General features: G+C 42.5%; 1 protein-coding gene across 1 annotated transcript in view; it reads left to right on the top strand.

Moving 5' to 3' along the window:
• Positions 1–11,137: 11,137 nt before the first annotated feature.
• Positions 11,138–22,944, top strand: part of LOC143301232 (uncharacterized) — a 111,394-nt gene continuing 99,587 nt past the window's right edge. The window contains exon 1 of the mRNA XM_076615364.1: positions 11,138–11,504. The gene's annotated coding sequence lies outside the window, so the exon portion shown is untranslated. The remainder of the gene's footprint in view (positions 11,505–22,944) is intronic.

A 22,944-nucleotide genomic window follows, 5' to 3' on the forward strand; every position in this document is an offset into this window, starting at 1 on the left:
TTGTCTTTCATTTCATTTTTTCCCCTCTCAGTTTGTTTCAAACGTTCTGAGTGTTTCATACCATGCAATTACCGTTTTATCCAAAATTTCGTCTCTTGACAAACATAGCTGTCAAACCCACGTTAAGTCGGTATGAAAATATTACGTTAAAAAACATTCATTCTCACACGCAAGATCAAGAATCAACCCCACATCAAATAAGACAAAGCTTGAAAAGACTATTCTTGGCTTATCAACTTAATACACAGACTTTAATACTTATGGGAGTGACTCGTTAATCTCCGACCTCAGTATAGCAAGAACACCACCACCAAACAACAACATCATCAACGACAACGAAATTATTTGCGAGGAATCGTTAAACCCTCTGATTACAAATACCAAGTTCTCTCGCGAGTTCGTAGTGCCTCCAAAAAATAAAAATGGCAATACAGCGGACATGTCAGGAAAGTCAAGATAGATCAGTCTGCCCAACGATCACTGAAACACGCTGACTTGATCAACGCTTTCAAATGTCCACTGTACAGCCCCTTGCCCCCTCCCCAAACCCCACCCACCCTTTACACCAAGCCACTGAGAACTTGCCGTAAAACATGGTATGTGTGACATTTGGACTAGATAGTGACACTGTCACCATTGGGACCAGATGGTGACATTGTCAAAACTGAGACAATAACATTATAGTGACATTGTCAACAGTGGCACTAGATAGTAACATAGCCAACACTGAGAACAGTACTAGCTGTCCACATAGCAGTGTTAGTATTTGTCTCCCTGTATATTTTTTGTGCTCTGGGTATGTACTTTTTAAATGTATATTTTGTTATATTATTGTCCAAGCTGCGGACTCAAAGACTTCTTTCCCTTGTAGAGTTTTGCCATGCTGTTATCAGATTCTGTGTTTTATGTTTTGTGTATGAAAACACCGTTTGTATTTTTCTTTTGGCTTTTGAGTTGAGTCCAATGTGTTGATGGAGGTGTTGTGGGCTCTGTAGTGTGCCTGGCTGTAAACAATGATCTAAAGTTTTTTTCGTTTGTTCATTTATAGCCTGTTCATTTAAGATGATGATATTTGACTGAAATAAATATTATTGCTATCATTATTTGTATTATTATTTTCTGTCATGATGATGACGATTTTTATTATTAATTAGAAATGATCATTTCTGTAAATCAATGGCAGGGGAAGAAATATGCAAATGAAAAGGGAGCGGTTGAGGTGGAGGGGGCAAGGGGGGGAGCGGACTGAGTAAGGAAAAGAGAGTGAGGGAACAGAATCAAAAAAGTAATGAAAACAAACGGTGAGCATGCCAGGTTAGATGTCAGGAAATGTGAAGGAAAGAGTCAGCACCACTGGGACCTGAAGCCACACAACCTGTTTGTGAGAGTAATGATTTTCTGAATGAGGCATTGCATCATCCCCAGAGTGCAGACACGATTTATCGGCTGTACCGGATTTGGTTTTCAACCCGACTATTCAATATCTAGGTTTCTTTCTTTTCTTTCTGTATTCTTGGTCTGCAGCTGGTAAGTATGAGGGGGCTTTCATATGTATGACCATGTTTACCCTGCTGTTAAGGCAGCCATAGTCCGTTTTCATGGGCTGTGCATGCTGATATGTTCATATTTCCATGAGCCGCCACTGAAAGCTGACATGGACTATGGCGCGTGTTTGATCCTCTATGTGTGTGTGCACGGGGTGTGGGCAAGGCCCCAAAACGTCAGTACATCTGTTGACCCACAGAGCAGAAGGAAGTATCAACCATTGACCCACCAGGCACTGATACCGCTATTGAACGCAGGTCCCTCAGACTGGAGGTCCAACGCTTTAACCACTTGGCTACCGTGTCTGCCATCCCCCGCTTCAGTCTCAGATATCTGCACAGTTTGGCTGTGTGTGGGCTACAACAGCCACTGAAAGTGTTCGGAAAAAGAAGTCTGGAATTTTTCTGTGCTGTTTTGCTTTGAATTTTCAAACACATAAAGAAAACAAGTTTAAAGAAAATGAATGTAAAGAAAGTTCCCACAAAGAAGATGAACCCACAGAGAAAAGGAAAGTGCCGGTGATTTCAGCTCCAAGTGTGATGATTGGCGACACTGGAGTGGGTCGTTGCCCAGCCCTCTGTGCCCCCTCACACAGACCGGGGTAATGTGGTTGTCAGGACTCTAACTCAATCTGTGCCGCTGTCCCCGCCTCCCGAAGAGAAAGAACAAGCGGTGAGGACACAGTTGAGGCGCCTGGAACGGTCAGACAAATTGCCTGTTGACTCCCAGGGCCGGGTGAGAAAGCTGAAGCAGGCTGGCTTTGGGGCCATTAATTCAATCGGCGCCACCAGGCGGTGACGTCACTGAGGTCGGGACAAATGCGAGCTGCGCTGTGGCTTGGGCAACTAACACTTTGGCCATTCCGTTGAATAGGAGTGGACAATGACAACAAACAGCTGTAAAACCAAAAACAACATTGCCAGAGGCAGCACGAACGTGCCAGTGAGCGAGACAGAACAGGTACGCGTGCACATCCTTTCTTTCCTTTTAGCTACGCTGCTTCTGCACATTGATACTTGAAACGAACGAAGCACAGTCTTTGAAATGAATGAGGAATAACAAAGAACTTCATGGTACACCAAATAAACACAACAGCAGTGCCTAAGATAAAGACCCACGGGTAGTTTTACAGACTGTGGAGGTGTGTGCAGTGTTGCCCAACACAAAAGGAAGCCATGTTTATGGTGACACAGACTGTGGAGGTGAGTGCAGTGTTGCACAACACAAAAGGAAGCCATGTTTATGGTGACACACACTCGGCACACTTTGGAAAGGAGGCGCAAAGGTCAAACCACGTCCAGAGAAACGACAGGAAAAGAAAGAAAGAAGAAATGAATAAAACTGTGAATCTTCGTTGAAATGAGTGACATCAGCTGTCTGGCATGCACCAACAGCATGCACTGTTCCAAGCAAAAGATGAAGAGAACCAGAAGAGGAGAACAAAGACCAGATACTGTCTGCCACGTCCGCAGCCTGTAACTCCCACTGTCACTTGTATCACGTATGTACCGATTTTACCCCAACAAACCATCATAAGGTCACTCGTGTCACGTGTGTACCGATTTTACCCCAACAAACCATCATTAGGTCACTCGTGTCACCTGTGTACCGATTTTACCCCAACAAACCATCATTAGGTCACTCGTGTCACCTGTGTACCGATTTTACCCCAACAAACCATCATTAGGTCACTCGTGTCACCTGTGTACCGATTTTACCCCAACAAACCATCATTAGGTCACTCGTGTCACCTGTGTACCGATTTTACCCCAACAAACCATCATTAGGTCACTCGTATCACGTGTGTACCGTTTTTACCCCAACAAACCATAAGTAGGTCACTTGTATCACGTGTGTACCGATTTTACCCCAACAAACCATAAGTAGGTCACTTGTATCACGTGTGTACCGATTTTACCCCAACAAACCATCATTAGGTCACTCGTATCACGTGTGTACCATTTTTACCCCAACAAACCATAAGTAGGTCACTTGTATCACGTGTGTACCGATTTTACCCCAACGAACCATAAGTAGGTCACTTGTATCACGTGTGTACCGATTTTACCCCAACGAACCATAAGTAGGTCACTTGTATCACGTGTGTACCGTTTTTACCCCAACAAACCATCATTAGGTCACTCGTATCACGTGTGTACCGTTTTTAATGTACCGTTTTTACCCCAACAAACCATCATTAGGTCACTCGTATCACGTGTGTACCGTTTTTACCCCAACAAACTATCATTAGGCGGCCATACTCTGTTCCATTGTGCATGCTGGTTACGTTTGTATTGACCTTTCCCAGTGAATACTGGCATGGATTATGACATCTTTAACGTGCGGAGCCTATGTTCTCCAGGCGTGAGAGAAAATGAAACTTTAGGCGACACAGTGCACATTCAGTTCATTGAAAAGGAAAAACTGACATGCATGTGTCGATTCCACAAAAGTCCAGCATCACTCCTGAAACCTGTTCACTCTTGCATGTCCACACCTCTAGAACTCACAATGGCTATCGGCTCATGCAACACACACACACACACACACACACACACACACACTTTCCCTTTGCAATGAATGTTCGGTTCTCAAAATTACGCACTGCACAACGCATACACAGGAACGACGAAGTCCAGTCAACATTCCGGTCAACATCAATTTTGGTGAGTAAAGATCAATGAAAAAAAGAGCGCGCGCTCTCTCTCTCTCTCTCTCTCTCAATACTTCTTTTCCTGTTTGTCTCTTTTCTCTGTGTCTCAACCATCCCCACCTCTAACTCTCCCTTTGTCCCTTTGTTTCCATGCACAGTCTATTACTACCACCTCCCCCCCACACACACACACACACACACCTCCCAGGTTGTATTCCACGTGAATTACATTTTTAAACACTACATTCTTCACTGATTATAACCGACAATCTCTGGCGTGCACTGGTGTGAGCGATCACAGCACGTGAGACCCGATATTAACCCCCAAGTATTTTACCCCCCACAAAGGCAAATCAGTTGATGCACACTCACTCAAATGCATACAGGCAAGCAATCGCGCTCACGAACACCCCGAGAGCGGCACGTGATCAGGGTCAGGCTCCAAACCGACCACCACAACCCGACACAACGCTGACAGGAACAAGTCCAGACTGGTGCCCTGACCAACCAGCCCCTGTGGTGAAGATCAGACAGCTGTCCATGTTCTTCAGAAGTTCTGTCTTCGTCAAGAAGGAAGACCGGTATGACCAGTTGTAGCATCTCCTTCGAGGGCCACGCTCAACGTCTACAGCCAGGTTATGTCTCCGGCATTGGCCATTCTGTGGCAGTTCTCACCCATCCCCAACCCCAGCCCAAAAATAATCAATCTGTTGTTTTGTTTTTGTTGTTGTTGATGTTTGTTGTGTTTTTTGTTTTTGTTTTTTTTGTTTTGTTTTTTTGGTTTGTTTGTTTGTTTGTTTGTTGTTGTTTTTGTTTGTTTTGTTGTTTTGTTTGTTTTATGTTGTTGTTTTGTTTCTTTTTGTTGTTGTTTTTTGTTTTGTTTTTTAATTTAAAAAAATCATAAACGCAGTCACATTGATATTTCGTACATTCAGAATAAACAAAAACTGTTTTCACAACCAAAAACTGCCAACAGGCTAAAAAAAACAACAACAACAGTTTGTTGGCGATAAAAGATAAGACACGATGATCAAATCCAGAGAAAGACCAACAACAAACAGACTTTCCAGAGAAAGACCAACAACAAACAGACTTTCCAGAGAAAGACCAACAACAAACAGACTTTCCAGAGAAAGACCAACAACAAACAAGACTTTCCAGAGAAAGGACCAACAACAAACAGACTTTCCAGAGAAGGACCAACAACAAACAGACTTTCCAGAGAAAGACCAACAACATAAAAGACTTTCCAGAGAAAGACCAACAACAAACAGACTTTCCAGAGAAAGACCAACAACACATAAAGACTTTCCAGAGAAAGACCAACAACATATAAAGACTTTCCAGAGAAAGACCAACAACATATAAAGACTTTCCAGAGAAAGACCAACAACAAACAAAGACTTTCCAGAGAAAGACCAACAACATATAAAGACTTTCCAGAGAAAGACCAACAACAAACAGACTTTCCAGAGAAGGACCAACAACAAACAGACTTTCCAGAGAAGGACCAACAACAAACAGACTTTCCAGAGAAAGACCAACAACATATAAAGACTTTCCAGAGAAAGACCAACAACAAACAGACTTTCCAGAGAAAGACCAACAACAAACAGACTTTCCAGAGAAAGACCAACAACAAACAGACTTTCCAGAGAAAGACCAACAACAAACAGACTTTCCAGAGAAAGACCAACAACAAACAGACTTTCCAGAGAAAGACCAACAACAAACAGACTTTCCAGAGAAAGACCAACAACATATAAAGACTTTCCAGAGAAGGACCAACAACAAACAGACTTTCCAGAGAAAGACCAACAACAAACAAAGACTTTCCAGAGAAAGACCAACAACAAACAAAGACTTTCCAGAGAAAGACCAACAACATATAAAGACTTTCCAGAGAAAGACCAACAACATATAAAGACTTTCCAGAGAATGACCAACAACAAACAGACTTTCCAGAGAAAGACCAACAACAAACAGACTTTCCAGAGAAAGACCAACAACAAACAGACTTTCCAGAGAAAGACCAACAACAAACAAAGACTTTCCAGAGAATGTGAAGCTGCCAATACAGAGTTCGTCGGGGTCTGGTTTCGAATCCCGCTCTCGCCCTTTCTCTCAAGTTTGACTGAGCGTCTAATGATTCGGATGAGACGATGGGCCGAGGTCCCGTGTGCAGCACGCACTTGGCGCACTGGAACAAAAACCCATAGCAACAAAAGTGTTGTCCTCTGGGAAATTCTGAAGAAGAAATCCACCCTGATTGATACACAAATATACGTACATGCACTCAAGACCTGACCAAGTGCGTTGGGTCAGGCTGCTGGTCTGCTGTCTGCCCAGCACATGTGGCGTAGTGTATATTATGGATTTGTCTGAACGCAGTGACGCCTCCTTGAGAAACAAACTGTGAAGGTAGGGGTACCAGGGGCCGGTAAAGTATAAATCATGAAATAAAGAGGCAAGAGAAAGAAAAACAAATGCAGATAAACGTAGCGAAAAAGATGATGACATATACACACTGCAGCTAAACCACGCGGTGCTGTGCTCATTCATTTTAGACGTTCGGGAATATCTCAAGAAAGTTTTAACTGAGCCTTCTTCAAGTTCTGTTCCTTTCAAGTGAGGACTCGTCATGAAACAATTGCCGCACATGTTTCTTTGCTTTTATTTTTGCTATGTTTGTGTCTGTGCGCACTTAACAGACGTAAACACAGTCACACGCATCACACACACACGTACACCGACAGTGGTGGGAACAGCATGGGGGGGGGGGGGGGGTGAGAGAGTAGAGACAGAACTGAGAATTGACAGGGTCATACACTTCAGTTCAGCTCAGTTCAGTTACTCAAGGAGGCGTCACTGCGTTCGGACAAATCCAAAGACGCAGCACCACCTCTGCTAAGCAGATGCCTGACCAGCAGCGAAACAAAACGCGCTTAGTCAGGCCTTGAGGGGAAAAAATGGGATGGGAGGGGCATAAAGAAATAAAATTTCAATGGATCCATCATTAAATCAATGAATAAATAATTAAAGAAATAAATGAAACAAATATAGGAATAAATAAAATAACAAAACAAAATAACAAACAAATAAAACCAATAATAATGATACTACTGCTACTACTACTACGACTACTACTACTACTACTACTACCAATAATGATAATAAATGTGTGTATACATACATACATACATACATACATACATACGTATATATATATATATATATATATATATATATATATATATATATATATATATATATATATATATATATTGAGAGAGAGAGAGAGAGAGACATACATATATACATACATACATACATACATAGACAGATAGATAGATAGATAGATATACACACAAAAGTAAAACAAAAAATAGCAATGAAAAATAAAATAAGATAAAACGATATAAAATGAAATGAAAGGGTCATGCGATGAGCAAAGGAATGCTTTCTTTTCTTCTGTGCTTGGCTTCTTGATGAGAAGGATGGTTTCTTGGTGAGTGGGATGGTTTATTGATGAGTGGGATGGTTTCTTGGTGAGTGGGATGGTTTCTTGGTGAGTGGGTTGGTTTCTTGATGAGTGGGTTGGTTTCTTGATGAGTGGGTTGGTTTCTTGATGAGTGGGTTGGTTTCTTGATGAGTGGGATGGTTTCTTGATGAGTGGGTTGGTTTGTGTATTTGTCAGTCAAGCGCTCGGGATAATTCCTTTCCTGATAGTATACACACGTGTACGTAAATACATTAAAGAAAGAGAGAGAGGGGGGTGATGGTACAGAAAGACAGAGAGGTGGGGGGATGGGTGGGGGGGTGGGGGGGGGGGGGGGGGCAGACAGAGAAGTGGGACAGGCAGACAGAGAGAGAGAGAGAAAGATACAGACAGACGGAGACAAAATACAGAGAAACAGAGCTTCAATAAACCCTGACGTTAATTTTGTGCTCTCGGGATTAAAATCATAAACTAAAAAAAAAAAAAGACAATACAATCCACCGCTGGTTGTCAGCGTTCTGAAACCGAGACACCGCCTTCAGGTTTAGAGAGGGGACGGTGGGATGCGGGAGCTGAGGAGGTGGGTGTATGTGGGGGTCGGGAGGGGGGGGGGCTGGGAGAGAGTGTGCAGGATCAACGTGGAAAACCACACGGTCAGTCACCAGTCCACCATGGGGAACAGCCAGCAGCTTGTGGGAAGAAACAGTGCCATACACGCTGGGTAGGGAGGGGTTGGGAGTTGAACGGATGTGGTCAGCTTTGCAAGTATGGCGTTGGAAATGACTCCAAGCTCCGTTTTGACTCCACTGGAGCTGTCCTGGTAACACTCCACATGGATTATTATAGGACAAAAACACTCCCCTTGGAGTTATTTCAGGACAGTAACACTCCCCTGGAGTTATTACAGGACAGAAACAATCATCTTAGAGTTATTTCAGGACAGTAACACTCCCCTTGGAGTTATTACAGGACAGAAACACTCCCCTTGGAGTTATTTCAGGACAGAAACAATCATCTTAGAGTTATTTCAGGACAGAAACACTCCTATTGGAGTTATTACGGGACAGAAACACTCCCTTTGGGGTTATTTCAGGACACAAGCACTCCTCATGGATTATAACAGGACAAAAACACTCCCCTTGGAGTTATTTCAGGACAGAAACACTCCCCATGGATTATTACAGGACAGAAACACTCCATGGAGTTATTTCAGGACAGAAACACTCCATGGAGTTATTTCAGGACATAAACATTCCCCTTAGAGTTATTTCAGGACAAAAACATTCCCCTCAGAGTTAGTTCAGGACAGAAACACTCCATGGAGTTATTTCAGGACAGAAACACTCCATGAAGTTATTTGAGGACAGAAACACTCCATGGAGTTATTACAGGACATAAACATTCCCCTTAGAGTTATTTCAGGACAAAAACACTCCATGGAGTTATTTCAGGACAGAAACACTCCCTTTGGAGTTATTTCAGAACAGAAACACTCCCTTGCAGTTATTACAGGACGGAAACACTCTTTGGAGTTATTTCAGGACAGAAACAATCCATGGAGTTTTTTCAAGACAGAAACACTCTCCTTAGAGTTATTTCAGGACAGAAAGACTCCATGGAGTTTTTTCAGGACAGAAACTCTCCCGTTGGAGTTATTTCAGGACAGAAACACTCTCCTTAGAGTTATTTCAGGACAGAAACACTCTCCTTAGAGTTATTTCAGGACAGAAACACTCCATGGAGTCATTACAGGACAGAAACACTCTCCTTGGAGTTATTACAGAACAGAAACACTCCCCTTGGAGTTATTTCATGACAAAAACATTCCCCTTAGAGTTATTTCAGGACAGAAACACTCCATGGAGTTATTACAGGACATAAACATTCCCCTTAGAGTTATTTCAGGACAAAAACATTCCCCTTAGAGTTATTTCAGAACAGAAACACTCCCTTGCAGTTATTACAGGACGGAAACACTCTTTGGAGTTATTTCAGGACAGAAACACTCCATGGACTTTTTTTCAGGACAGAAACTCTCCCCTTGGAGTTTTTTCAGGACAGAAACTCTCCCCTTGGAGTTATTTCTGGACAGAAACACTCCATGGACTTTTTTTCAGGACAGAAACTCTCCCCTTGGAGTTTTTTCAGGACAGAAACTCTCCCCTTGGAGTTATTTCAGGACAGAAACACTCTCCTTAGAGTTATTTCAGGACAGAAACACTCCCCTTGGAGTTATTACAGAACAGAAACACTCCCCTTGGAGTTATTTCATGACAAACACTCCCCTTGGAGTTATTTCATGGCAGAAGCACTTCCTTGGAGTTATTTCAGGACAGAAACACTCTCCTTAGAGTTATTACAGGACACAAACACTCCCCTTGGAGTTATTTCAGGACAGAAACACTCTCCTTGATGGTGCATGCATGTAAAGTTCACGCTTTGACAAGTAATTCTAATTCTGATGAGTAATGGCCTGGAGGAAACGTGTCCGCTTAGGAAGCGAGAGAATCTGAGGGCACTGGTTCGAATCCCATAGTCGCTAGCATTTTCTCCCCCTCCACTAAATTTTGAGTGGTGGTCTCGACGCTAGTCATTCGGATGAGGTCCCGAGTGCAGCATGCACTTTACGCACGTAAAAGATCCCACGTCAACAAAAGGGATGTCCCTGGCAAAATATTTTCTGTAGAAAAATCCACTTCGATAGGAAAACAAATAAAATTGCAGGCAGGAAAAAATACAAAAATAAGGGGTGGCGCTGTCAGTGTAGCGACGCGCTCTCCCTGGGGAGAGCAGCCTGAATTTCACACAGAGAAATCTGTTGTGACAAAAAGAGTAATACAATACAATACAATACAATACCTGGTGGTGCATTCATGCTACTGGAGTGTTTCGTTTATCACGGCTGTGCTTTGTTCTTCTTCTTCCATTGCCACGCCCTCTGTCAGCGATGCTCGTGTGTCAATGGTCACAAGTCGCAACTCGACTGCAAGTGACAGTGCCTCTGTCTCGTCACCAGGCAAAATGTCACGTTGAAGAAGGTAAAACAGTAAATACAGCCAGAGAGAGAGATTTCAACAAACAAAACAAACGAAAAACAAAAACAAACTATCCATATCGATGAAGACTGCATGCTGTTGTGACAAGGTAAGAAATGACTGCTTGACGAGCCGGGGCCCAATCGGTGAGTAGTGTGAGTGGTGGGGGAGGGGTGTGGGTGTGTGGGAAGGGCGTGGGGGAGGGGGCAGAGGGTGGGTGACGGTAACGCAGGAACCGAGGCGAGCCTGACGAGGGCCGATCCGTCACTGGCTCATCCTCCTCCACGGCTGCCTCCAGTCGCCTCCCCTGGCTGGCCGCGGCTGCTGATTGGCGGAGAGTGGGCGGGGTGGTGCCGTGAAAAGGGCCCGTCACTGCCGCCTATCCTTTCTTTCCCAGACCAGCCACACACAGAGACTGACGCTGACTTGCCCTTGATCCACACACAGGCTGCTGGAACCTCTCGACACTTCACCAGCCTGGTCCAGCTTCGTTCCTGCTCTGTCTGACAACAGGTACCACCAGCAAACCAAAGTACCCAACCTTTCGGCGGAAAGCTGAGTTGAGGAGAAACAGGGTTGCACAAACCTGGTACTGGTCCAGAGACAATTTCATCGCAGAAGACAAACTGAAAAACACAGCGGTCTCCATTCCTTCACCCCTGTCGCTGATTGGCTGACAGCTCCGGACCAACACAGCGACCACTCGGGAAGACGTCAACGTTTGATTTGCCGAGAAGCACACTTGGTTCACCTGTCCAGGGAATATATCAAGGTAAGTCACTTGAAGCTGCAACTTCCGCTTTTTGTCTGTCACTTTTGTACAACTTGCTACGTTTTTTGTTTTCTTTTTTGTTTTTGTTTTTTCCTTGCTGAATGAGATTGTGGAATGTTTTGTTGTTTGTTTTTTTGTTTTTTGTGTGTTTGTTTGTTGTTGTTGGGTTGCTTTGTTTTGTTTTTGTTGTTATTTTTCATGAACAGGAACAAATCCCACGGCGTTGAATGTAAGTGTCAGCGGCTTGCAGGTATTTCAGTTATCTCACGTTGCTGCCTTGACACATACACACCGTTCCCTCTCGTTTATGAGAGATAAATACTTATTTCTATACTTTGTTTATTACATTGTGTAACAAGTATATTTGTTTGGGTTTACATATGCTTTGATGTCTGTTTATAAGGTTGATTGGGCAAGTGAGCAATGGTTTTCTGTTCTTGTGTGTAAACAACAGTCCTGACCACACTGAAAACAGTGTTGTGGAAGGTGATGTTGTTGCTTGCTGACCACCACGATGTGACAGGGGGTAAGTTTACGATCGGTCATCGGTCAATGGAGCATACAACCTTGAGATGACCCATCAAGGGGTCAGCAAGTCAGTCACTTGACTCAGTGATTGATTTTTCGACAGTCCGTTATACTAAATGGTCTCTTGTGGGCTTCTCTGTCATGACCACAGTTTCAAACTTTAAAAAAAACACCGTTCTTGTTGTTTTTCTGCATGTGTGTAAATTAAGCATTAGTGAAAATGTGTGAGTGTGTGTGTGTGTGTGTGTGTGTGTGTGTGTGTGTGTGACACGGATAAGGAAAAGACAGAGAGCCAAAATCCTGCTCAAAGCGCGTGCTTTTTGTGCATTTGCACATGGCATGATGGTGACAGTGAGAAGGTGACGATTCGAGAGACAGAACCACCTCTCCCTGCTGTCACTCACAACTCAGTCACTTGACTCATTGATTGAGTTTTCATAAAGAAAACAGTTTGCAGACAAAAAGAAGGACACATGCACACACACACACACACACACACACACACACACACACACACACATATATATATATATATATATATATATATATATATATATATATATATATATATATGGGGGGGTTGTTTTTGTTTTTGTTTCGTGTTTTTTTTTTGCCTGTGTGTTTATTTGATAGTCTTTGCGACTTGAACAAAACAGCAAGAAGAAATTGACCAAGTCTGGCGAGTGTCTGCAAACTGTTTTCTTTATGAAGTAGGATATATTGAAGACACCGATATCTGAATGAACCTGTCTACTGCTGTATGAAGTAGGATATATTGAAGACACTGATATCTGAATGAACCTGTCTACTGCTGTATGAAGTAGGATATATTGAAGACACCGATATCTGAATGAACCTGTCTACTGCTACATGAAGTAGGATATATTGAAGACACTGATATCTGAATGAACCTGTCTACTGCTACATGAAGTAGGATATATTGAAGACACTGATATCTGAATGAACCTGTCTACTGCTACATGAAGTAGGATATATTGAAGACACTGATATCTGAATGAACCTGTCTACTGCTTGCTACATGAAGTAGGATATATTGAAGACACTGATATCTGAATGAACCTGTCTACTGCTACATGAAGTAGGATATATTGAAGACACTGATATCTGAATGAACCTGTCTACTGCTACATGAAGTAGGATATATTGGAGACACTGATATCTGAATGAACCTGTCTACTGCTACATGAAGTAAGATATATTGAAGACACTGATATCTGAATGAACCTGTCTACTGCTACATGAAGTAAGATATATTGAAGACACTGATATCTGAATGAACCTGTCTACTGCTGTATGAAGTAGGATATATTGAAGACACCGATATCTGAATGAACCTGTCTACTGGCTACATGAAGTAGGATATATTGAAGACACCGATATCTGAATGAACCTGTCTACTGCTACATGAAGTAGGATATATTGAAGACACCGATATCTGAATGAACCTGTCTACTGCTTGCTACATGAAGTAGGATATATTGAAGACACTGATATCTGAATGAACCTGTCTACTGGCTACATGAAGTAGGATATATTGAAGACACTGATATCTGAATGAACCTGTCTATTGGCTACATGAAGTAGGATATATTGAAGACACTGATATCTGAATGAACCTGTCTACTGCTACATGAAGTAGGATATATTGAAGACACTGATATCTGAATGAACCTGTCTACTGGCTACATGAAGTAGGATATATTGAAGACACTGATATCTGAATGAACCTGTCTACTGCTTGCTACATGAAGTAGGATATATTGAAGACACTGATATCTGAATGAACCTGTCTACTGGCTACATGAAGTAAGATATATTGAAGACACTGATATCTAAATGAACCTGTCTACTGCTTGCTACATGAAGTAGGATATATTGAAGACACTGATATCTGAATGAACCTGTCTACTGGCTACATGAAGTAAGATATATTGAAGACACTGATATCTGAATGAACCTGTCTACTGGCTACATGAAGTAGGATATATTGAAGACACTGATATCTGAATGAACCTGTCTACTGCTGTATGAAGTAGGATATATTGAAGACACCGATATCTGAATGAACCTGTCTACTGGCTACATGAAGTAGGATATATTGAAGACACTGATATCTGAATGAACCTGTCTACTGGCTACATGAAGTAGGATATATTGAAGACACTGATATCTGAATGAACCTGTCTACTGCTGTATGAAGTAGGATATATTGAAGACACCGATATCTGAATGAACCTGTCTACTGGCTACATGAAGTAGGATATATTGAAGACACTGATATCTGAATGAACCTGTCTACTGGCTACATAAAGTAGGGTATATTGAAGACACCGATATCTGAATGAACCTGTCTACTGGCTACATGAAGTAGGATATATTGAAGACACTGATATCTGAATGAACCTACATATTGCTGTATGAAGTAGGATATATTGAAGACACTGATATCTGAATGAACCTGTATATTGCTGTATGAAGTAGGATATGTTGAAGACACTGATATTTGAATGAACGTGAATTTCATCTCCAGAGAGTGCGAGACTTTCAATGGCTGTTCAAAGGTGTCATGCAATATTTGATAATGACGATATTCTTTCTTTCGTTCTTATTTTTGTTTTGGTGTGTGTGTGTGTGTGTGTGTGTGTGTGTGTGTGTGTGTGTGTGTGTGTGTGTGCTTGTGTGTGTGTGTGTGTGTGTGTGTGTGTGTGTGTGTGTGTGTGTGTGTTTTGTTGTTGTTGTTTGTTCTTGTTTTTGTTTTTTTGTGTTTTTTTGTTGTTGTTTTTGTTTTTTGGGGTGGGGGGTGGGGTGGAGGGGTTTTTTGTTTTTTTTAATAGAGTGGAATACTTTCCATATGAGTTCCATACTGACTGTTTTGTTTTTGTATTTACCTCTGGGAAGGATCATGTCGGCCCTCCGGATATCTCTAAATGAAACAGAAAGGGGACGGAGGGCTAGGGGGCGGGGGGACGGGGGGGGGAGAGAAGGGAGTAAATGATGCAGCAGACAACCTCTGTGGAGGACGTTGTGTTTGCTGAGGTGTTTATAACAAAAAAAACATCCATTCCTGTCTGAGTCTGGGGGTTAGAACAGCCCTCTGTGACTCTTGTTCTGCTGTGAATCGACATCCTTTTCCTCCCCGAAATGTCACAGGGACAGGGTCTGTACTCGGGAACTTTTGTGTTTGTGTGTGTGTGTGTGTGTGTGTGTGTGTGTGTGTTTCGGTGGGGTGGGGGTAGAGGGGTGATGGTTTTGTTCACAGGAGTTTTTTCACGACTTTTCGTGCCCAGAACAGCAATAACAACACCACCAACAACAACAAGAAACGTTGGCAGTTGTTTAGTGTTTTATCCAGCTCTGTGCTGATATCAAATCAAATGTGGACTGTATTAAATGGCTTCAATTTTTGTTTTGTTTTTTTTACCTCCACAGTAAAAGTGTATCCAAAAAAGAAAGAAAACAAAAAATATGATATAATATGCTATATCATAATATGATACGATAATTATTATATATATCTTGCCGGGCACCGTGCACCGCTCAACACAAAGATGTAAGCGCGGCCATGACAATGTCGGTAAAACTGAAGAGATACTGCACCACACATCACACATCACACAATCAACTAGACCAGTTCATGTACGCACGTAGCAAGCAGACCGTCTTACAGCTAAAATCAAAAAGTAACAACTGAATAAACACGTGAGACATTCCTAGATAAAAGAGACAAACACGGGATTCGTTTTGACATCAACGTGCATGAACTGTATTGTATTGTATTGTATTGTATTGTATTGTATTGTATTTCTCTTTTTCGTCACACGAGATTTCTCTGTGTGAAATTCAGGCTGCTCTCCCCAGGGAGAGCGTGTCGCTACACTGACAGCACCACCTTTTTTTCTCTCTTTTTTTTTCTTCTTTTTTTTAAATTTTTTTTTACGTCTGCAGTTTATTATTTGTTTTCCTATCGAAGTGAGTTTTTCTACAAAATTTTTCTAGGGATAACCCTTTTGTTGCCGTGGGTTCTTTTACGTGCGCTAAGTGCATGCTGCACACGGGACCTCGAGTTATCGCCTCATCCGAATGAGTAGCGTCCAGGCCACCACTCAAGGTCTGATGGAGGGGGAGAAAATACTGGCGACTGCCGGTGTGATTCGAACCAGTGCGTTTAGATTCTATCGCTTCCTAGGCGAACGCGTTACCTCTAGGCCATCAGTCCACTTGATAGTTTGAAGCAGTGTCTGTAGGCCATCACTCCACATGATAGTTTGAAGCAGTGTCTGTAGGCCGTCACTCCACATGATAGTTTGAAGCAGTGTCTCCAGGCCATCACTCCACATGATAGTTTGAAGCAGTGTCTGTAGGCCATCACTCCACATGATAGTTTGAAGCAGTGTCTCCAGGCCATCACTCCACATGATAGTTTGAAGCAGTGTCTGTAGGCCATCACTCCACATGATAGTTTGAAGCAGTGTCTGTAGGCCGTCACTCCACATGATAGTTTGAAGCAGTGTCTGTAGGCCATCACTCCACATGATAGTTTGAAGCAGTGTCTCCAGGCCATCACTCCACATGATAGTCTGAAGCAGTGTCTCTAGGCCATCACTCCACATGATAGTCTGAAGCAGTGTCTGTAGGCCATCACTCCACATGATAGTTTGAAGCAGTGTCTGTAGGCCATCACTCCACATGATAGTTTGAAGCAGTGTCTCTAGGCCGTCACTCCACATGATAGTTTGAAGCAGTGTCTCTAGGCCATCACTCCACATGATAGTTTGAAGCAGTGTTTCTGTCACCGAAGTGAAACATTTCTCATCTTACGGCCAATTAACACTGTGACGCCATGCATTTTATTTCATTATCATAAAACCTACTTTTCCTTTTTCCATTCACAAGAACTGTGGTTAGTTGGAACATACTTTCTGCCCTGATAAGGTTTTTCACTGTCGCTGGGACCACGGAACGAACCAACAATTCCCAGGTGACAAAAAAACAACCACCTAGCATCGTTTGTACGTTTATGTAGGTATGTACTGACTGACGTAAGTTGGGTTGGTTTTCTTTCCGCATTTGCGAGTGTTTCACAATGTCTACCATCCAGATAACGATACAGCTTTTTGCTCAAAGCAATATTATGGTGACGTGGATGTTAGCAATGATGCTATGGGTCTCCATTCAATTCTATTATCAGTTCTTTCTTTCTTTTTTTTCTTTTCTTTTCATTTCTTTCTTTCTTTTTTTTTCTTTCTTTTTTGTGGTCTTTTTTTCAATTAAGGGGATCCATTTCATTTTCGTCATGTACACACACACACACACACACACACACACACACACACACACACACACACACACACACACACACACACACACACACACACACACACACACACACACACACGCACATGTATGTATATATATATATATATATATATATATATATATATAATTTATTCACACTGGTTTGGGACGTCGTGGAAAGGTTACAGGCCTTGCCTACATTTTGCTGTTACATTATATTCATACAATATATTCAGAATTTAGCGTTAGCAGCAGACTTTTTTCGGACTGAATTTATTCACTTATTGTTTCATTTCTTTAATCTATTTTCATCTCTTCAGTATATTGGTTTATTTACTTATCAGGTTTATTCATTCATCTATCTAAGTTTACGTGTTCATTCATCTGTTCATTCGTTCTTCTTTCGCGTTTCTTTTGTCATTCAATTTTCATCCACTGTTGGCAGGGTGTCATTACTGACTTCTTCAACTTCATGGTCAGGAGAGTGCTTTAACGTGTGTAAGACAAGAAAAGCCAACAACCCCCCCTCTCTCTGGTTATTGCCGCCTGACCTGCACCGTGCAGACCACCACCCGTGTCGTCCCGTGGGGGGCTGGGGGGGGTGGTCGTGGGGGAGTGGGGGGGGATATGATTAATCCTGACGTGTCTTATGAGAGGCTGTTTGGCGTCAACCGGTTGCATTCTGGTCACCTCTGTTGATAACTGTTTTGGAAACTGTAAATATGCATCCGATTTTCCTGTTGATTTCTCTCTCTCTCTCTCTCTCTCTCTCTCTCTCTCTCTCTCTCTCTCTCTCTCTCTCTCTTCTTTTTTTTTTTTTTGTTTTTTGCACAGATGTTGCGCATTAATTGGAAACAAGCATCACGCTTAATGATGACTGTTATTTCAAAATGACTAACGTGATTCATCGTGAATATGCATGTCCTCATCGTAAATCGGCATCAGGATTACGAATTAATATTTGTGCCCAGACGCAGCACAACGAAATTATGAGCCACCTGCCATAACTGATAATTTGCACGGCGTACTGCAACTGGTATATACGTGACAAATGATACGTAATAACTAACTATAAATTTTAACACACCCAAGGTGGCAAAAACAATCCTGCTTATAATTTTGAGCTTATGATTTCTTGGCAGTTTGGTGATTCGATGATAGTAACTTGTCAAACGTTTAGTCTTTTCACACACACACACACACACACACACACACACACACACACACACACACACACACACACACACACACACACTGGTTGTCCATTTGACCAAGAAGTCTATCTGTAAAATCAGGCACCCTTACTCACACATCATATCACTGTCTAACGAGCCTCCAAACCTAACCCTTGGTGCAGCCTTGACGATAACTCATACATCACTGTCTGACGGGCGCAATAGCCAGGTGGTTAAAGCGTTGGACTTTCAATCCGAGGGGCCTGGGTTCGAATCTCGGTAACGGCGTCTGGTGGGTAAAGGGTGGAGATTTTTCCGATCTCCCAGGTCAACATAATTATGTGCAGACTTGCTAGTGCCTGAACCCATTTCGTGTGTATATGCACGCAGAAGATCAAATACGCACGTTAAAGATCTTGTAATGCATGTCAGCGTCAGGTGGGTTCTGAAAACAATAACATACCTAGCATGCACCCCCCTTGCCCCCCTCTACCCCGACTCCCCCGCCCCCGAAAACTGAGTATGGCTGCCGACATGACAGGGTGAAAACGGTCATACACGTAAAAGCCCACTCGTGTACATACGAGTGAATGTGGGAGTTGCAGCCCACTAAAGAAGTTGATGATGTCACAGTCTACGTTCTTCCAAACCTACCCCTACCCCTTGACTGCCATAAACGTATTACGTACGTGTATAGTGACGTCACTGATGACGTCATCGGAAAAAGAGAAATAGGTCTTGAAGGCTGAAAATTCACACAGTTCGTCTAGAGTGGTATATCTCCAGACCATTTTCTCAATTTTAGGCTTGTTTTGGATGATGTTTTATGACCTGAAACACCACGCTCTGCTGTTTTCCCCCTGGTCTGAGGGGTTTTAATGTAGCCTTCACGGTAACTGCCTTTTTCAATTCATCCAGGATGGATTATCAAAGATGATACACAACGCATGTGGGAGGGGACGTAAAGGAGGAGGGAGGGGGATAGGGGGGTTATAGAGGGAGTGGGTAATCTAAATGTAGACATCCAAGATATGTAATAAGTTACTTTACACACGCTGCGTGCTATTTGAAAATACAGTTCACAATTTCCATATATAAAGTCCGCAAACTGCACGTCATACATTGCTGGCATTCACAGAGAGAGAGAGTCATTATTTTTCAACGGTGGAGATATTAGCACTTTGGCCGACTTTCATATGTGCCATTGTTCTAAGAGACACACAAGCATATACGCATATAAATGTTGTTATATAATGTACAAGGATAACGCATCGTCAAATTGAGAGAAACAACTTCACTCACATCTTTACGAAACGGAAACAAGTAATACACTACACCACACACACACACACACACACACACACACACACACACACACACACACACACACACACACACACACACACACACACACACACACACACACACACACACACACACACACACACACACACACATACAGAGAGAGAGAGAGAGTCTGATTCATGTTTAACACGACAGCTGACAACGTTTCTTCTGCCCTTGATAACTGAACATTCCAAGGCAAGAAACGATCGTCTTCTGCCTCCCCGCCTCTGACGGGCAAGAGAGAGAGAGAAACAGAGAGAGAGAGACAGATACAGAAACAGAGAGAGACTGAGAGAGACAGAGAGAACGACACAGAGAGAGAGAGACGGAGAGCAACTGTTTCTTCTGAAGCAAATGCTGGACAAGCAAGTCGCTAATGACTTAGGAATCTTCACGGTCCTTGACCAATCGCCAGTGAAGAATTAGATACAGCAGAAGTCCTCTCTTTCTCTCCTGCTTTGTATGCATGGCAAGTTGAAGTGCTTGCATGGGTTTGTCAGATAGAGAGAAAGAGCGGCACACAGAGATGTTCAGCATTTGAATGTTTAAACGAAGCAAGAAACACACATTTAGCTCTCTCTCTCTCTCTCTCTCTTTCTCACACACACACACACACACACACACACACACACGCTATTGAATATTTCCTTTGAAAAAAACAACAGTCTGTATGAGTCCGAATGAGTAGCGTCCAGGCCACCACTCAAGGTCTGATGGAGGGGGAGAAAATACTGGCGACTGCCGGTGTGATTCGAACCAGTGCGTTTAGATTCTATCGCTTCCTAGGCGAACGCGTTACCTCTAGGCCATCAGTCCACTTGATAGTTTGAAGCAGTGTCTGTAGGCCATCACTCCACATGATAGTTTGAAGCAGTGTCTGTAGGCCGTCACTCCACATGATAGTTTGAAGCAGTCTGTGTGTGTTCCCACACGCGTGTACGCGTGTGCATGTGTGTATGGGGGAAGGGGGGGCATGGGGGGAGGGGGTGACCGCGTAGGTCACTGCACGCGCGCAAAAATGTGGTGTGTTTATTTTCCCGTGCGAAGGTATTCCTCAACGCATGGTCTGGAAATATTTCCAGGCCCCCTTTTGTTTTTTTTCGTGCTTTTGTGGTCAGATCATGAATATTGCTATTTCTCTTCGCTCTGCTATGTCTGTATGATGGCGTGTGTGTGTGTGTGTGTGTCTGTGTCTGTGTGTGTGTGTGTGTGTCTGTGTCTGTGTGTGTCTGTGTGTGTGTGTCTGTGGGGGGTGGGGAGGGGGGCTTTCTCGCGCGGCAGCTCGTGCAAAAAGCTGAGGGCGCCTCCGGATGTGTTTAATTAAACTGCCGATATTTTCTTTGGGGAAAAAAACTGGCCACACTGGCGATTCTAAAATAAGGCAATTTTCACAACACTCACTGAAGATCAATACAGATAATGGATAAAAAGGCCTATCACAGATGAAGACCATGTCCAAGACATCACACGCACACATGCACACGAGCACACGAGCACACACACACACACACACACACACACACACACACACACACACACACACACACACACACACACACACACACACACACACACACACACGAGCGCGCGCGCCACCTGTTGGCCCAACGGCGAACAGCCAGGATCGATCGATTGATTGATTGATTGATTTTTTGTTTATCTGTTTATCTATATATCTAACTAGTTACATATTATGTCGTTTAATTTCTTTCGCTTAATTTGCTCATTTACCTATCTGTTTCGTTTATTTTATATGTTTGTGTATTTATTTTAGATAACACCTGGAAAGCAATGTGAAAGCTTCACAGCAACAAACGGACATGGCTATTCATACCTGAACTCAATGGGGCTTGGTGTGGGACCTGTATGTGTGTAGGGAGGACGGGGAGGGGGGCGGGGGGGGGGGGTTAACGGACCGTGGCGTCAGGCATTTCAAATAAACAACATAAACATAGATTTTTTTTAACGTTTACGTTACCCAGTGAATAACAGACACACACACACACACAACACACACACACACACACACACACACACACACACACACACAGGAGAGAGAGAGAGAGAGAAGACAAGACAAATTCTTTATTATCCAGGATAGTAGATAAGCTCTGGCACGCCCTTTTTTCATCCAGTCCCCGCCCTGAAACAGGGTCTACACTGCACAATACATTATATATGTCATTGTATGCACTACACAATGCTACTTAAAGTCATAGAATGCGAATACTATACTACATAAAGGCATAAGCATGGTAAAAATAAGACACACACACACACACACACTGAGGCACAAGCATGGTATTAATAATCGACATATAAAAAAAAACAACAGAAAGCAAACAAACAAACGAAAACAAAAAACAAACAAACAAACAAAACAAAACAAAACAAAACAAAAAACCAGAAAACACACATACACACACACTCTCTCTCTCTCTCTCTCTCTCTCTCTCTCTCTCTCTCTCTCTCTCTCTCTCTCTCTCTCTCTCTCTCTCTCACGCACACGCACACACGCATAAGCATACATTGTATATGTTAAAAAGTACTATACTAATGTGAATATATGACAGTGAGTCTAATAAAAATACACATAGCAATAACGGGGTGGGGGGGTTGCTCATAGCATAATTCAACATATAAAATAGTATGAGAATAAAAATGTCACAGGTGAACGAGTGAGAGAGAGAGAGAGAGAGAGAGAGAGAGAGAGAGAGAGAGAGAGAGAGAGAGAGAGAGAGAGAGAGAATAAAACAATATCAACTAATGAATAGATAACCTCATATAACATGGAACATGTGATAGAGAACAGCAGGTCAGTAATGAAGACAAAGTAACATGCATTGTATCATCTAATCTATATATATATATATATATAGGACTATGCGCTTATCGGTACACATACATCAATACATCGAACTGACAATGGAGCAACTGGCAACGACTGCATGAATATAGGTACATTTAATGGAAAGAAATGAAAGAACCGAAGAACCAAACAGAAGTAACATGCATTACAAACGCATGAAATATATTTTAAAAAATAAAATAAAATAAAACTTCAGTTCACACAC

Source organism: Babylonia areolata, chromosome 27, assembly GCF_041734735.1.
Source record: "Babylonia areolata isolate BAREFJ2019XMU chromosome 27, ASM4173473v1, whole genome shotgun sequence".
In the NCBI taxonomy this organism is placed as follows: domain Eukaryota; kingdom Metazoa; phylum Mollusca; class Gastropoda; order Neogastropoda; family Buccinidae; genus Babylonia; species Babylonia areolata.